Source organism: Triturus cristatus, chromosome 8 (genome assembly GCF_964204655.1).
Source record: "Triturus cristatus chromosome 8, aTriCri1.1, whole genome shotgun sequence".
NCBI classification, from domain to species: Eukaryota; Metazoa; Chordata; class Amphibia; order Caudata; family Salamandridae; genus Triturus; species Triturus cristatus.
In genome coordinates, this window is record NC_140591.1 from 983,383,568 (window position 1) to 983,402,367 (window position 18,800).

The window sequence follows — 18,800 nt, forward strand, 5'->3', positions numbered from 1 at the left end:
TGAAAATTATGGTGAGCCCACTGAATTCATGCAGTGGTAACTAACCCACAAGTGGCACTGGTGCATTTGTAATTAATGATTAAGCCTTGGGGTGAGTTCTGTAATAACAGTGTTAAGAATTAAAGGTACATCTTACACAGTCTGTGTAATAGGGACTTTTCTTTATTAACACTGAGGGATTGTGAAACCGTTCTGTAACTAACATTTCAATGTTTTCTGAAGATATTATTTTACTGAAGTCTCAGAATCACTCTAAACCTCCCACGCCACGCTCACATCACACCACACCTGAAAGAGCTCTACTGGCTTCCATTCACAAACAAGTGCAATGCAAACTCCTCACCCAAACTTTCAAGGTGCTACATAACACAGTCCAGCATATTTTAACAATCGCATCTGCTTTCACAAATCTTGTGGCTGTTCAAGACTACACAACTCCTGGCTTCATCCCCTACTAACTTAATTAAACAATAACTCTCCATACATTCTCAAGTTATTGAGATGCACAAGTTAATGATCCAGATCCCAGAGACTTCTCACCATCTTCCACTAATACATAGTGCCCCTTAATCACAGCCCTCTCCTTGGCATCTCTTGAAACACATACCTTCTCTGGCTTCTTACATTTAAACTGAACAGCAAATGGAATATTTTTGGCAGTCCACTCATCGTTGCTGCTTGTCACTTTCATGTAATTCTGTTTAGCATTCCAATTGAAATGCTGTATTCTTCTACTGATAAACAAATGTGCAATTTAAATTAAAAAAACGAAATACAATATTGTCACAAAACAAGTTTAACCCAATATGAGAAGCGCAGCTTATGAGGGATCAGGTCAGACTGCAGGAAAATTGTCCTAATCTTCTTATGTTTTATGTATCCTTGTGAGGGAGGAATTAATTTGTACAAAATGAACACAGTGTTTGTTTACACATATTCAATGATAGTGTGCCTGCCTTAAAATGTTGTGTGGTCTCTTAGTATCTTTTGAAACTGTCAAGAATAAGTTACTTATTAAAGGGGCTGTTAGAAATGGGGTTTCTGGTTGTTGACTAGAGCATTCACCTAAGCCAGGCAGAACCCACCAATCCAGTCAGGTTAAGGGAGTTACACACCCAAGATAACCCCTGGTCACCCCTTTGGTAGCTTGGCAGAGCAGTCAGGCTTATCCCAGAGGCAATGTGTAAATCATTTGCGCAACACACACGCACACCAGTGACACACTAGGCACACCACAAAAGAGACTCCACACTAGGCTATATAAAATGTATATATATAAAATTTATTGTTAAAACACTTTAGACCACAATCACATAAATCAGTTTTCCACAAGGCAATTCTCATGACATTACATAGATCATACATCACCTTGTCATAAGGCAATTGTCATAAACATACCAGTTAAAGCACTGAATCCCTAGCTATCAGTTGCACATGCCAAAAAGAATCCATCATGGAATAAACCATTACGGGGAGTAGCATTTTGCTCCTGAACACAATATTGAGGAGAAGGCCGAAAACACATTGTTATACTGCCTGTGTTTAGAGTGCTTCTGCTACCGAGAGCAGTGTTCTACCGGGCTCAGCAGAAGCAAGTCAAATAGCCTCAATTAGGGTTTGGTAGGATTATGGGGGAAGAAACTGCTCCGATCCCCACCTTGATGTTAGCACGGCGGTAATAACAGATTCCTAAGCACACTGTCCCCGGTGGGCTACTGCTGCTCTGGTTGCGGGGCTGCTGGCCCGATATGGGGAAAAGTGCAGTGGTACTTTTTTAACCAGGGGGCAGAGCGGGACCTCCATTGAGGAATCCTACCCGCTCGGCTGTGTAGCCTTGGTTAAAAACAAATGGACCCACAGTGGCCTGGTGCACAGGCACCTGGACGATTCCTTGGGCCTTCTACTCGCCTCCATGTGGCCCACAGCTCATGCTCGACCAAGCCTGCGAAGTTCCATCTGAGGATTGGCAGAGCTGGGGGGTAGAGCTGGGCAGTGCTGCTGTGGGGGACTCTTTTCCCTCTACTTGCGCTGGGAGCCTCGAGCGACAGGAAAAGGTGTTGCTGGGCACCTTGGGAGTCTTCCTTGGTGCCTGCTGCTATGTAATGCAGGCCTCTTCTGCTACACTTGCCCAGCTGGAGAGTGGCTGCACTTCCCTTCTTCGAGGTTGGAGACCTCGCGCGTCTACACAGCAGAGAGCATCTTGGCCGCTGCCCACGTTAGTCGAGGCCAGAGGGAGCACACAAAATCCTGAATCATGGCAAGCTCAGTGCGGCTGTCCAACAGCAGGCAAGGGGTAGTGGGAGGAAATGGGCACCAATATGGTTGCGAAGAACAGCATGAAAGGACCAGGATGGTATAAACTAGAGTGGAAGCTCTAGCAGCTTGAAAAACAGAGGGCAAGCACCAGAGCTTTCTCAAATCGTAGTAAAGCATGCAGAAGGAAGACGTTGATATCCCTGAGTCTTCCACAACAAGAAGCCAGCACACACAAGCCCTTGGAGATTTTCTTTACAAGCAGGATACCACAGCAGGGCAAAAAGAGTCAGTCCTTTTCCTCCACCACAGACAGAACCAGCAACTGCAGGCCAACCCACCCCTCACACAGAAAAGGCAGCGCTCCTCACAGAGTCCGTCTGCTCTTCTTCTTGGCACAGCTCTCTTGTTTCTTGAAGTAATCTAAAGTCCTGGGGTTTAAGATCTCATACATATACCCCATTTTGTCATCGTTCTCTTTGTGGCAGAGTCTCTGAGCTCAGTCCAAACCAGTTCTGTCCTCCCTGGTTGAGCATTACCATAGGGGGTGGAGACAACATTGTGCAAAGGAGACACAGCCTATTCAGGTGCTAGCAAAACTCCTCCCACCACTCTGAATGCAGACCAGGTCTATTCAGCCTAGCAGTGAGTCACCCAGGCAAGGCAAGGACACACCTCCAACCTCCTTGTGATTGTCTTGTCTAGAGTGAATGCCCATCCCCAGCTCCTGTCACTCCAAAACCAGACGCTGAACACACAAATAATCAGAGGCACACAGAATGGCAAAGTAAGAAAATGCCCACTTTCTAAAAGCGGCATTTTCAAACACACAATTTAAAAATCACCTTTAACAAAAGGCTTGTTAAGAAATTCTGAGTTGAGAGAGCCTAAACTTCATTTTTCTATCTTGTCCGTATTGAAATTTACACATGTAAATATTTTACAGTGCAGCTCCAATGATAGCCTATGGGACAGACAGCATTTCAACAGTGAAAAACAATATACACAGTATTTCACTATCAGGACATGTCACACACACCAGTGCATGCCCTACCTTTTTGCATACACTGCACCCTGCCCATGGAGGTACCTTGGGCCTACCTTAAGGGTATCGTACACGGAGACGGTCGCATTGACGAAGCGCGTACCCCCGGAATACTTCAATTAATGTTCACTTTTTTGACATGGAATTGCAGCAAGTAATTTGACGCCACGGGGGCAGATCCAATTCATTATTTTTAAGATTACGCTGGAGAAACGTATCCCATTTCTGTTGGATTCTTTAACATGAACCACGGACCCCATTCCTTCCCGTTTAAATAATGGGTTGCCCCGCACAGTCCTGATGAAGATCCGCAAGGCCGAGGAATAAACCCCCCCTTTTGGCTACAAGTCGGATCGAAACGTCAACGCCCTGTTAATTCTGCCTGGACCCTGAGCCCTAATCCCACGTGCCACTTTGGAATTGATTTTCAGTCTGAAATTAAATATATTACTGTGTTATCTTGGCCAGGCAACTCTAGGACGGTGATTTACAACCATTCCTCCTGTGTTATGCTTTGACATTTTAAGTCTCTTACGTATTTCTGTGGAAATATCCACTTCTATCACTTCACTCTTGAGCACCCTGTCTTCTGCACGTCTCCCCCTGGAGCAACCCCTTTCCTAACTGCCAATTGAATTGTATACTGTTTTGGTTTCACCAATTGATTCTAATAAATAGATGGTGATCCAGAATGTGGTCTGTCTTGCACTTTTTAAATTCATGTTGTGTACTTAATTTATAAACATGCTAAGTCATAATCATTGATTGAGTTGAAATATAGGTCCAGGACCACTGTCTTTTGTATCGAACATTACCCAGGTCCTTGACCATTTTTGGGTTACCCCGTTCCTTGAAATGGCTTTGTTTAATGCCAGCTTGAGTTTTGAGATGTAATGAGGTGTTTTACACTGGATGACACCTTTAATGCTTTTAAAAGATGCACAATCAAACGTGAGAGGTCACTTTGCTGTGTTCTTCTGATTTCTAATGAACTATCGTTAATTAGTTGGGATTAAGTCTTCTGACATTGTACCAGTTTTTGTGCATTACAATAGCTTTTCTGGTTCATTACATGGAGCAACTGAGAGGCATAATGGTGGGCTATGAATCTAAGTACAATAGTACAGTATAAAGCCAACTCCAATCAGAAAACCATTCACCTAAAGTACAACCTGCACAAGGTAGAGCCATGAATTTCCTACCATTTCTCTCACAAAATTCTAAAATGTAATCCTTTATTGACAACATTTTTGCTTCTAGCGACGGCACATTTTTGACTGGATGATTCACTTTCTGGTGGCTTTCCCTGTTACTGGGACATGGTTTGCTGTATTACCCTGCTGTGCATGTGAATCAGTGTCCATAGAGTCCACCAAGCATTTTATGTTATTCTGCACTTTATACTCAGATTTTAGAACCCAGTTTTTAGACCCAATTTTAGTAGGGGAATGTTTTAAAACTCATCAAGAAGGTTTATTGTTTTTACAATGCTGTGAGTCTCCTACAATCTGTTTTGCAGTATTGAATTGTATTACCCAGGCAAGGGGTTTATGGAAAAAGTATGCAGCGTGACTCAGTCACGACATGACGAAAAGGCAATCGATGATGTGTAACTGAGTAATTTAACTTTGTGATTTTATTGTGTGTGATTGTTTTGTAACTTGTCTTATCCTATGCTTTTATGGTCCTTTCAACCAAATAAAGATTATTTGACTAAGTGGCTGTCAAGAAAATTGTAAAACCAACTAATATTTATTTATTTGCTGTTTGCTTGTTTGTTGATTTGTTCATTTGCTAAAGATATTAATACAGGTGGGACCTAGCATCATAAGCAGCAGATCACTTTGCACATAACAAGTGTAGCCAACATAACTTTAAACAGTGCTGCAGCATATGGAATCAAGGAACCGGTAAACTGTAAAGGAGAAAACACCTGTTTATTCTGAAGTGGAGATGTCAGGATCAGACAAATTACGTATTGGCGATACCCTGCACAGAAGATGTAGAGAGGGAACAGTATAAAGGCAACTGAAAAACAAGCCTACGTAGAAGGTGGGCTCTGAAGACACCATTTCCGTGGTATGTTCTTAAGGTTATCAAGTTAGGGCTGACTCTTGTTTTCAGTTAGATGATTTCAAATTCTAGGAGCTGGGCATGAGAATGGCTAGTTGACTATTTTAATGTTTCAATTCTTTGGAATTTCCATAATTTAAAAGGTCTTGCCATTTGTTTTCTTTCTTTAGGGGTTTAATCCATGTGTAGTCTCACATGGAAGAGTGAGGTTACTTTGAAGTAGTTTCTGGTTTTAAGACGAAGCCAGTGAAACTCTTTCTGAAGCGGAATCATGTAGTTTGAGCTATTTGATTAAAAAATAAAATCTTACACATTGCTTTACATTCTGAGACCTCATCTATTCTGGTTTAATAAATTACCTTTTTTAATTATAGTGAGGCTGGTCTTTCAAAATCTTGTATGAAAATTAGACCAAATTGGACAACATTGCTCCTGTTCTGAGGAATTGAAAATGGCTTTTTCTGAGACAAAGTTGAGGATTAGGTTGCTCATCCTGCTTCTAAGTGACTGTAGAACCCAAGGAAGATAGTGCAGGGAATAACTATATACTATTTTTAGAGATCACTATACTTTGTCTGGAGTAGACTTCTTTTGCTTTCATTCATAGGATATTCTGTGCCCACTTTATTTTAAATTAGCCTTTTGGTGACAGGCAAAAGACTGTGGTTCTCTGGTTTAGAAAATACACGAAGATTTGTGCGATCTGTATCTTTCTCTTGGGTTTGTTGTTTTTAGGTTGACATTTTTTTATTGATTTGAAAAACAAAACGGGATGCAGCAAGCAATGAAGCCCAAATTGTGTCCCAAAAGCCATCGTAGTGCTATGCAGAGCATCAGAGATAAAACAAGATGAACACCTTTGCCTCCCTCCCTCCCTCCCTACCCCAACCCACCCCATCCTGTCCCCCAACTGCCTCAACAGAAAAAGGGGAAATCAAGCATGGCGCGAAGCTAATTAGCATGGCAGCAGTTGGGTCAGGTCTTGTATCAGCGGGGGGAGGCGCAGTAGCCGCAAAAACCTGGGACAGGAGACCTTGCAGAACTCAAAGCACAGCAATGCAAGAAAAGGGCACCACAGATCGGTGAAAGAGGCCCCATATCCCTGGAGCAAGAAGGAAATGCGGTCCATGCCAAGCACATACCACAGCCGGTGGAGCCATCCGTGCACCGTAGGAGATCTGTCCGTGCACCAGTGGGACAGTATATTCTGCAGCGCCGCCCCTAGAGCTATTCCCATCTGCTTGCCTTTACGGGACTTGTGGGGAAATGTGAGCCTATCAGATGTGCCCAAGATGACATATTCAGGGAAGCGTAAGAGTGTGGTGTCAAAGTGGTGGTGGATCTCGTCCGAAACCTGCATCCAGTAAGCTGTAAGAGTAGGGCATTCCCATAGCAAATGTATTAGTGTACCCACAACCTCACAATCGCTCTAGCAAGTGGGGGAGCGCCCAAGGTCATTTTTGTGTAGATGGGGGGTGGTGCAGTACGCCATTATCTTAGTGGCCGTTTCTATGCTGGAAATATTACGTGCTGAGTGTCAGGCCCTATAATGGATATCCGCCCATTCCTTGGGGGTCAGTGTCTGCCATAGCTTGGTTTCCCACCGTCTCTGGCCCGCATATTTACTCCTTGTTCTGGGGGGCGTAGGATGTGGTACAGTTCTTTAATAAGTCGCTTAGTGGATTGCTTAGAAAGCAGCCACCGCTCATACTGAGTAAGCTGCCTCTCTGCTCCCTGGCGAACCTGGGGCTGCACGACCCAATGCCGTATCTGCAGATAATGGGACCGCTCGGTTTCAGGCATGTTGAAATTGGATTTAAGATCCTGAAAGGACAGGGGGCCCTCCACATCAAATAAATGCCCTATCGACCTGTGACCCTCCTTATCCTAATGACCAAATGCCTCTCCATCAAGGCCCGGGGTAAAGTCCGGATTGTCAGTGATAGGAGTATGCGGCCAAAACTAAATTCATGGTTTTAAATCCGAGCCAAAAATTGCGGCCGAATCCACAATTGGGAGTAGCACGGCTAGAGAGGGTTGTCACCTTTGAATATCTAGGTGTGACTCTCAATGAAACCATGACTTGGGGATCCCACCAGATTAGGGCGAACCTCAAACTTACACAAATTACTGGGGGTATCGCCCGGATGATGACCGGCTCCTCATACCGCCCGCTGGGGGCCCTAATTCAGATATACAAGGCCCAGGCCAGGGGAGCGATCATGTATGGGGCGGAACTGTGGGGACACACACCATGCCATAGCCTGTCATTAATAGAAAACAAGTTTATAAGACAGATAACCGCGCTTCCCCCAGTACCCCGCTCCTCCCCTTGAGGCTTGACCTCGGTCTACGACCATTATCTGATGAAATAAGCCTGAGACCAATAGCCTTCTGGCGTAGGTTGTGGAGCAGTAATGATCTTGCAGCATACAGGGCGGAACTGGCAGAATTATTGAACCACCCAAAAGCGCTCCGTATCCCTTGGGTCAAAAACATCCAATCCACCTGCATGGAACTAGGGCTCCCCGACTTATGGACTGACCCTGCGAATGCCGCACTGAATATCTCTAAAAGGTCCCTGACTAACGTATACCACGAACGCAAATTAGCTAGGGCCCGAGTTACCCAGGCAGAAGGGTCTCTATCCTCTGTGTTTTTGCAAAGCAAGGACCTTTATAGGTTTGAGAGGGTATTGGATCCTATCTTTCCGGTACTTGCTAGGAAGCTGTTTCTCCAATGGAGATACGGCTCATTGCCCTTTCGGTCCTTTACAAGTACTTGGTCATCGCCCCCCACTACGACGCAGTGCCCGGCTTGTGATGCCTTGGAGAAAACCGATTTACACGTGGCCTTCTTCTGCCCAGCCTACAGAGCAGCGCGGAAATACTGGCTTCTTCCCTTGATTAGGAATATGGGCGGCAGGGAATATGCTCCAATGTATAGGATTTTAAAATCTGATCTCTCTGGTCCAACTGTCCTCGCATTATCTAAATTTCTTACTAATGTTTGGCATACGCGCAACCGCATTTTAAAGGTGTTGGGTCCCCCTTAAAATTTTAGATGCACAGTTTTTATTGTATTTTTAACATATGTACTTCCAATGTTTTAATGTTTGGATTTATTGTGATTGTATATGTGTATTGTTTTTCTTTTATGGCCAAATGGCCGAAATAAAGATTGGAAAGTAAGATAGGAGTATGAGGCGATGGGAATGAGGTAAATCCGTTGCGTGTAGCTGTGGCGTCCCAAGCCCTTAAGGTGGCCCGGGTGATCCATAGAGTCCAGGGGGTCTGGAGGCCCTGCCAAGGAAGTGGCCTTCCACAAGGATTGTTCTGCCAGCACGCGCTTCATGAAGAGCCAGCGCTTCTCGGATTCTGGCTGGGCCCATTCCAGCAGGGATCGTAACTGCGTCACCTTATAAGAGCGGTCGAGGTCGGGAAACTGCAGGCCACCCTCCCCATGGAGTCGAAAGCTCAAGTCTCGACTAATTTGTGGTTTCTTGTCGGCCCAGACAAAGGTAGTAAATTTGGACTGAAACAGTTTCAGCATATCCGAGGGTGGTTCCAGCGGTAGGGTCTGAAAAAGGTGCACTTTTTTGGGGAGTATGCTGATATTTGGAGCTGCCACTCGGCATAACCATGAGAGACCAAACAGCCACCATCATCTCAGCTCTTGCCGGGTCGGTTGCAATAACTGAGTATAGTTTAAGGATACAGTCTCAGCGGTAGACAATGACAGTGTGATGCCCAGGTATGGGATGGTTTTCTGATCCCAGCGGATGGGACACACCTGGGCCAGGGCAGCGGCAGTTGGCTGCTGTAAAGAGAAACCCAAGGCCTATGACTTGGCCACGTTGACTCTAAAACCAGATGCTGCGGAGAACTCCTCTTGTCCAGCTAGGAAAGCCGGGACTGATGTCTGAGGAGATTCCAGCGTGGCAATCCCATCGTCCGCGTAGAGGCTGATGGTGTGCTGCTCTCCCTCAAAGAGAATCCCTTTGATCTGCTGATTCTCTCAAACCCTCTCTGCTAGTGGCTCCATATAGAGAGCAAACAGTAGGGGAAGAGCGGGCAACCCTGACGTGTGCCTCTGGTTATTGGGAAGGGGTCTGACGTAAAACCGTTCACCCGGACCGTGAGCGAGGGGCGGCTGTAGCCACTGAACACCCAAGGGCGAAATCGGCGCCCAACCCCAAATCTCCAGGAAGAGCCAATGGACCCTGACAAATGCCTTTTCGGCGTCGACTGGTAATACTACGCACTCCTCCATCTGATGATGCGCCTTGTCCAGGAGATGCAGCAGTCTCCTAGTATTGTCACTGCATTGTCTGGTCGCGATGAATCCGGCCTGATCCGGTTCTATAAATCCCGGCATCAGCGGCCCCAACCTGGCTGCCAGGATCCATGTGAAGATCTTAAAATCTATGTTCAGCAAGCAGATAGGCCTGTAAGAGGCGCAGTATTTGCTATCTTTACTGGGTTTGGGCAAAACTGCTACCGACGCCAGGAGCATCGTAGGGGGTAGCTCCAAGGTGCCATCGATGGCGTTAAAAAGTCGAGTCAATAATGGGGCCAGGATCGAGCAAAAAGTTTTATAGAAAATGTCTGTAAACCCATCGGGCCAGGGGATTTGAGAAGCTTAAGCCTAGCTATGGCCGAAATGACCACCTCGACCCGAATCGGGCTATCTAGGGTAGAGGCTTGGCCAGGTGTCAAGCATGAGTGGGTTATGCCCTGACAGTACGCAGAGAGGTTCTGGTCAGGTATTGGTTGGGCAGCATGAAGATGCGCATAAAAATCCTGAAATGCGCAAGGTATATCTACCTCCCGCATAAGCTCCGCACCCCCTTTAGCAGAGCGCGCAATTTATGAGCCAACAAGCGGCCGCATCTGTCCCCCCCCCCCGTGTAGAACGTATGCTTCAAGCGAAGAGCAGCGCATTACACTCTATCCAGGTCCAAACTGGCCAACTGAGCCCGCGCCGCCTTTAGTTTCCTCCAGACTCTGGGGGCCCCTGTCCGCTTGTGGATCCCCTCTACTTCCAATACCTGCTTAGAAAGCTCCTCCCTCTTCCCCCTGCGCATCCTGTTGTCTACAGCTGACGTAGCTATAAAGTCACCCCGAGCCACTAATTTGAGAGTTTCCCAAAGGGAGATGATGGAGGTGTCCTCTGTATCATTGACAGCTAAGAAGTCTTCTAGTGTTTTAGTGAGGCGCGCGACAACTTCAGGACGGTGGAGGAGCGTGTCCCGAAGCTTCCAGAAGTATGATGGCCAAGGGGTGGGGGGAAGAGCAAATTTGTAGTCAAGGCTGCATGGTCAGAGAGTGCTTGAGGCTCAATAACCGAGTTCTGTGTGGAAGAGAGAAGGGACCCGGTCACCAAGAAATAATCTAACCTAGCGTAAGTCCCCCGGGCATGGGAATAGAAGGTGTAGTCGGCGGTATGGGGTAAAAATGATGCCACACGTCCACCAACCCTAAATCGTGCAACCACTGTCGGCTGGCGTCAGATAGAGTCCCTATTTGTCCCTACCTCCAAGCCGAATGGTCCAAATGGCCATCGAACACAATATTCAAGTCGCCCCCTATGAGGATTTGCCGGTCAGGGGTAGATGTTAAATCCCCCACTGCCTCACGTAATAATGCCTCCTAGCCCTCATTGGGGGTGTAAATAGTGGCCAGTGTAAGTGTGTGTATCCCAAAAGTCATGGAAAGAGCCAAGAGCCTCCCCTTGATCTCAGAGACCTTTGCCCCCACCGTCCCCGGGAAAGTGCGGCTACAAGGATAGCGACCCGGCCTTCTTGGTAGGGAGAGAGGAGAAGTGTTGCTGAGGGAAGGCCTTAGAGTGCAATCTATGCATGTCGCTGCGCAGTAGGTGGGTCTCCTGCAGCAAACAAACATGGGCTCCAGAGTTTTCCAAATAGGACAGGATACGTTTAATCGGGTTGTTGAGCCTTTTCACATTCAAAGTCAGGATTGTAACACTTATCTACGCAGGTGGCGCGGACAGGTTGGGCTGCGGGTGTGAAAGGGCCAATCGAGCCCTTCGCAGTCGGGCCCTGTGAGAGCTAAGACTAAGGGGCCCGAACAGGCAGGGGTCACATGCATGTAGGAAAGACAGAGAAGGCGCAACAGTGCAAGAATGTAAGCATAATAAAGTAGAACACAGAGTCAATGTCCGGAGCGTACTGCTCCTAAGAAGAAAAGTGATGGGTACCTGTGGCCCGCGGCTCCCCGCTTCCCGCAGGCAAAGTCCATGTTAATATTGATAGTATTAACAATGACGGGCAAGGGTGCTAACAGCAAAGCATCAGTTCTCAGCTGAAGCGAGTCCTGCCTCATTCCGTGGATGCACCTGTAAGGGACGCCAACACTGCTTGCCGCTCCCTGGTCATAGAGTCAAGACGTGCTGACGGGCTTGGAGGCTTGATGGTAGTTCACCCATGGCAGCTCCGGCGTCTGTGAGAACGATTGTTTATGTGAGGCTGGTCCACTGCGGGTCCTTCAATGCCCATGAGTTTGTAGGCCGCAGAGAGGGAGCAGATTTGCCTCAGTTCCCCCTTGTACTGAAAGATCAGCCTGAACGGGTGCTCCCTGGGGTACTTGATGCCAGCTTTTTGGAGGTGGAGCGTAATCTGACGGAAGGACTTGCGCTTAAGCTAGGTGGAGGCTGCCAAGTCATGGTATAACGTACGCTGCTGACCCTGATAGGTAAAGTCCGAGGGGAACCGGGACTCGCAGAGGATCTCCTCTTTTAGTTGGAAGTCGTGGGCACAGGTCAAGATGTCCGCAGGGGCCACCCTTCGCGGGCCTACCCTGTGAGTGCGATCCAGCTTGATCGGGAAGTCCAGAGATTCTCCCAGAATGGAGTGGAAGAGGCCCACCACCAGCGCCTCGATGTCGCCGTCCCCCTTGTCATGTGCCATGCCGCGGATGCTGGTGTTGTTCCACTGGGACCTGTTCTCCAGGTCCTCCGTGTGGGCCTGTAGGGCCAGGTTCTGTTCTTGCAGCTTGAGGAGTTCCTGCTGGAGGCTCTCGATTTCTTCGTTGCGCCCAGCTTCACGCTCCTCCAAAGTGTTGACCCGCTCCCCCAGGGAATCCACATCACGGCGCACTACCCGCATGTCCACCGACAGCTCGCGCTTCATTGCGGACAGGTCTTCATGGAGTGAGGAGAAGAGTGACTCTAGGAAGGATCGGCTGACTGGAGCCTCCGGGCCCTCGTAGCCCTCTGCCTCATCACCATGCCTTGCTCCAGGCTGGCCCTCCACCTGCTGTGCTGTCTTAAGCAGCAGGTCCTTCACTGACCTGTCCTTCCTGCCCTTGGGAGCCGCCGTTGCTCCTCAGTGCATGGGGTCCTCGAGTGGGATGCAGGCAGGATGCAAAAGGCTCTACAGGCGGAGAAGTGCTGTGTGCAGAGATGGAGCACTATCCGAGAGGGCGATGTCGCAGAAGGGGAGCACCCGCAAAATGCCTTCACCATGCAGGCCCTCTACTCGTTCTTCAGTTCAAACGCCATAGGGGGAGCGATGTAATCATCAACAGCCCGCCACTGGGCCCCACCGTCGCATCGCTATCTGACCTCTGCTCGCCTCCACTCTCGCCGTATGGATAGGGCTTTTGACGAGATGCTGTCACGTCCCGGTCACTCCACAGGTCTCATCCTCCAACAAGCTCAGGTTACGGGTTTGAGTTACTTAGGGGCCACGGTGGTCTAGGAGGCCGCAATAGCAGGGCAGAGGGGTGGGGGAACATAGCCAAAGCCTCCTGGCTTGGAGCGCTCGTATCTTCAGGTGCTCTGGTGCCCCAACTGGGTCTTCACGCTGTCCAGGCCCCATAGGCCGCACCGCAGGTCCCGTCTCAGGCCCAGCCTCAAAGGCCGCTCGCACGTAACCCCAGGCTGCAGGGGACAGCCGGGCCCCACATTGACGAGTTCCCAGCCTAACTCTCCAGATGGAGGGGTGCAGCTGATGGTGTGGCACGACAGAGCCGCCACGCAATTGGTATAAGTGACGGCTCTGTCCTCACATGGCCACTAAGGATGAGGTCTACTCCAACCTGCGGAGTCGGGGCCTCGCATGGTGCTCGCGACCCGAGCCTACCGCCGTTCAGTAGAATGCGGGCTCGGCCCTCATCTGCCGAACAGCACCTCTCTGGTCACTGTGCTGCGATTGTCTCCTGGACCATAGGGGAACCGCCGGGGAGCTCCAGCAGGCGCCCTCCTCGCCGGGCTCTCAGCCGTTGCTTCCAAACGATCCGCAACACATTGAGGGCTGCTCCGCGGCGCCATTGGTACTGCTGCCGGGGCTGTGACGCGGCCTCCTGGGGGTGCGACACAACTCTCTGGAAGGTTTCTGTAGGTTCTGTTACCCCTCCAGCTGCCAAAAGTGCGAAAAAAGGCCCGGCGGGAGCAGAGAGCAACACAGCTGTGTCCTACCGAGACACCATCTTGGCCAGGCCCCGAAAACCCTTTTTAGAGAGCTGGACAAAGTGCCATACTGGGCACTGGATCACATGTGAGTTCGTTGTTTTTTACTTCTTTGAACCTTTATTCAAATGAATATAGAGCATAGATATTTTTTTTACTGGTATACATTGAATTTATATGGTACTTATGACAAGCACAGGATTCAGATGCAGGCATACTCTGTCTATTTATTAAATCAATTAAAGTAATTTGAAAAGGCACACTAGACAGATAACACGAGCATGGGAAGCATACAATTTCGGTGTATTATATGGTGCTCTGTATCCCTTTACTGCACCATCATATGTAATCTGGCTCCTGATCATTTCTAATTTCAACAGCTGATCACTTGAGGCTGTTCAAGCAAACCCATCTTCCGTCCTTACTATGTTTCAAACATTTCTAGGAAACGAGCAGGGTGTAGTATGTGAATAACATTTTTGCCAACAAGAAGCAAATGGCAGTATTATTTTTGACTATGACAGATTTAAGACTGCATTGCAGAAGAGGATCCTATTTGTAATTTCTCAGGACTCAAGTCTAAAAAATGGATTTGTCCATAATCTGCTCTCTTATGATATCTCGGCTTCAGTATTTTAAATATAAAGTGCTTCGATCGTGTAGGTCTGGGAACAAAACTACTCTGTTTTTAATGGATATTTTATTATTGGGTTCTGACAGAAATTGCTAGCTCCAGGTATGTTTGAAAGATTTTCCCTTAAATGACTGAGCCCTCAGATTTAAAGCATTCGTATCTAGGTCTGCCAATTAGGTGCAATTCAAGAGGAAAAAAGAAAAATGTTATCCTTATAATCAATCAAGCTTCTTCCACAATAGTGTGTCTTTTGAATGTGCTCTGATACAAATATCCATATAATCAGATGAAGATACATATCTTCAAAACAGTATATTGCTAGGTTCATAAAAGCAGTTCTGTAGATGATTTCTAAAAATTCTGCTGTGAAAAGATGTTTTTTTGCTTAAAGTGATTTGCAGGTATATGTAATTGCTTTGTATTGTGAGAAATGTGAATGTATGCATTAACGAAAATACAATTGTTGACAAGTGTATTTTTCGCCATTGTCAAGGGAAAAGGGAAGAGCATGATGTACCAGTGAAAGTGTGGAACAATGATCACTGTACTATGGAAACTTCCTGGGTCTGTAGTAGGAAAACTAGTCTACAGGCATATTTACACTTTAGGAAGCCAAATGCAATGAGATAACCAAGAATCATATGATTGAGAGTTGACACCCACAGACACCACAATGGCAAATATCGGATGACCAGATTTCTGCTGTGAGTGACCAACACATATAACAAATACTTCCCTTTCACAATCTCTCTACTAACAGCACTACAACTTAAAATTGGCACATGCGAGATAAAAGACTATTTGTTATTCACTGATAATGAGTCCATTAACAATCCTTACAATGCAATCCTCACATGCAGTATAGTATATATCCAACCAACTACAACCACCACATTTGTATTCAATTGTGAGGATAGTACTCATAAGTGACCAAAAAGATGGAATGTCAGTATGAATGAAAACAGTTGAATACATAAATAAAGAAAAAATAAATCACAGAGTAAGCAAATTTGAGTAGCAGATCCAATACAGGATACAATATAATTATTGTCATTGGACAAGGCAAGCTATTTGACATATAGGGGGATATTTACAACACAACGTAGGAGCTCGGTGTTACTCCAAAATTGGTAACGCCGCGCTCTGACATTAAAACGCAGGGATGTGCCGTACTTACAAAAATATGGTTCATCCCTGTGTTTCCCTAGCACTGGCACTAATAAAATTGCCTAGAGCCAGCAGAGGCTCCCTTGCACCAGGTTGCAAGGGTGCCTGAGCTGCAGGGGTGATTGTTTATGTGCAGAAAGAGATACCTTCCTGCACATAAACAATCTTAAAAGGTGATTTGCTCTTTTTATGTGTGCTGCAGAATTCAGCACACATGGAAAGAGCAAAATACGAGGATACATTCATAATTTCTCCTTCTATTGCCAGTGTAAGACCAGGTATTCCATGGTCTTCATTTTTGGTGCTGCCCCAGCCTTATAAATCTGGGGCAGCATCAAAAAGCAATGGGTCTTGCGGCGGAACGCCCACTTCAACACCCATTGCACGCCCCTTTCATGCTCAGTGAAGCGTGAAAAGGGGCCTTATTTACAAGGCGGCTTAACGCTGCTTTGTAAATAAAGGGAAGGGGATATAACCACCAGAACGTCACAAAAAGTGATGTTCTGGTGGCGATATCCCCTTGTAAATATGCTTCTTAGTCTGATGGGACAATGTCATCCCAACCATGCGGTATTTGCTTTTTTGAGCCTATAATGGGGCAGGAGATATGCATTTTCCAACGTGGCAACACACACCACAACAACATAATTGAAAACCTCAGAATGCTTCACTCCATCAGGATGCAGAAGCTGTTTGATCATCAAACCAACCATTTAACAACAAAGTAAAAGTCATGGCAACACTGGCTAATTTGAGGTTGAAATCATATATGCATATGGTTCCCCTTTAACAAACATGCTCAATTGAGAAGTTCTAGGGACTCAAGATCTCAGCTTGTAACAATTCTAGACATAGTTCCCCTGGATTCCACTGAGTTTCCCTGGCATCAGTACCAACATTTAGCATGATGTAGTCCATGAGCGATTTGGAAGCATAACTGGGTACAACCACTAACCAGTACTTGATTGCTATCTGGTTGTATTTCAGGGGTACAGCTGAACAAACATCAGTCAACATTAGGATTGCTTGGGTTAAATAGGAAGGCGTTCCTCAAACACCAGCAGGTAAACCTTCAAAAACAAAGTTAACCTACATTTTCTAATGCAGGCCTGATATTATATATGCTTGGTTAAGGATTACTATTAGGAAAGGCCTGGTTAAAAGTTTTAGGCAACAATGAGAGTGAAACAACTGGTTTTACCACAGCTGATCTAAAATACTCATCGTTTCTCAATTCCCTAGCCCTAATCCCATGACACTGACTTCCAATAGATGCCCTATGCATTTTGAAGATGACATAACTTATAAAGCCTTCCATCAATGTGCTCTGAAGGAGAAAGGAATTTCTGCCACATTTGTAGAGGTTACCAAGCAAGCAAGAAGAAATTCCAACTGTAAATCCTTCTCAGGTGTCTCTCAACAAGTTAGAATTCTCAGTCCTACAAGCGAATGTGTATGGTGGTGGTAAAGGGTTTTAGAAAGAACTTAAAAACAATATTTTTAAGAGGCACTTCACTAGGATCCATGCAATTAAGTCATTATGTCTAATTAATAAGACACACTGATGTAGGCTCTCATGAGAAAAACCAAAAGAGTTGCAATTGATGATGTTCTGAGAATGTTCTCTATGCCTAACAAGGACAGACCTAGGAAAATGATCCACTTAGTTTCCTGGAAATCACCTCCCTTCCAATACAATGAAGTACATTACCTAAGCATCTTCATGTCTTATGGATATTCCCAACATAGAAGGTTAACACCATGTAAGTGAAATATATGGTTGAAGATTTGTACTTGAACATTACCCATAGCCATTAAAATGCGTTTTCAGATTCATCACTTTCTAGATCAGTCTTTAGGAAGTGCGGCTTTAGGGGCCACCTAGTACTTTATATGGGGATTCCTGCTTGACCTCATTCTTCTAATTATTAGAATTCCATTGCAACGTTGGCCTCACTAAGAATACATTACTCTCCAGGGTGAGCTGGATAGGACATCAAGGCCCAGCTTACAGGAAGTGATGTAGGATGAGCCTAGGTAGCGTTAAACACAATAATCACCAATGCAGTAAGGCTGTGAGTGTCCAGCCAGATATATATATCTGATGGGAGTGGACTTGGCATTTGCTCTCGCTTGGCACACAGCGGGAGCAAACACAGGTTTCCCTGCCGGTGCGGACAGGAGAACCAAAATGTCCCAGTGGTGGGGTTCCCGGGACATAGCATGTGAAGATGCCACATTGACGGCTCAGGGAGGAAGAGTGTGTGGCCCCTAACCATTTTAAGTAATTTTCGTCCTAGAGGTAGGCATTCAGAGGCTCGGGGTGGGGGCTGCATGGCCCCCGGGGCCTCTGGAGGTCACTATATTCCTACCCTCCAGCCTTATACTTTTTTTCTTGTTTTACTTCAGGACAGGGAAATAAGTCCCCCAGTCCTGTAATGGCTGCCAGTAACATTTTTCTCATGTTGCTGGCAGCCATCAAAGCGCTTGCTCCTGCGGAAGTCTAACTCCCACAGGAGTGAGATGGCCCAAGGGAAAGAAAGCTTACAGAACACTCCTTTTTTAAATCGGATCTCCCGCTAGAGTCTCTCTTGAGTCTCTCACAAGCCCAACCGTCCAGTTATACAATTATTTTTTATCCTGAATTTCTTACGCCAAATCACAGAAAGTACAATCTACGGACCAAGATCTACCTTCCTGTCCAATTTAGTGTAATTCCTTTCATCAGTTTTTGATGTAGCTCGTCTTAAAGAAGTCTGTATGTATACAGAACAAGTATAGGTAGTTATACTTAGAATGTAGTTTCCATAGGAAGAAGTTTTTTTCATTTGTCAACAACTTTCGTGTCATTTGATGAATCCTTGCAAAACTTTCAAAACTAGTTTGCCACTCACTTCAGCTACTGTCTTGAAAGTTTCGGGGGCCGAGAAAAAAGAGGGGGTTTCACAACGGCTTTTCCCCATGTTAAGGAAACTTTAGCCAGAACTACTGAACAGAATTGCATCAAATTTGGCAGAGAGATGGCTGTTGGTCCAGAAAGCGACCTTTTTATTGTTTGGTGTAAATCTGTTCAGTAATTTTTGAAATAGTAAAGAAAAAACAAATATGTATATATAGCAATGCAGAGGATCCGCAACTCCTTGCGATACCATGCTGAAATCTGATTGGCTGCCAACACTTCAAACAAGGAAATGTTGG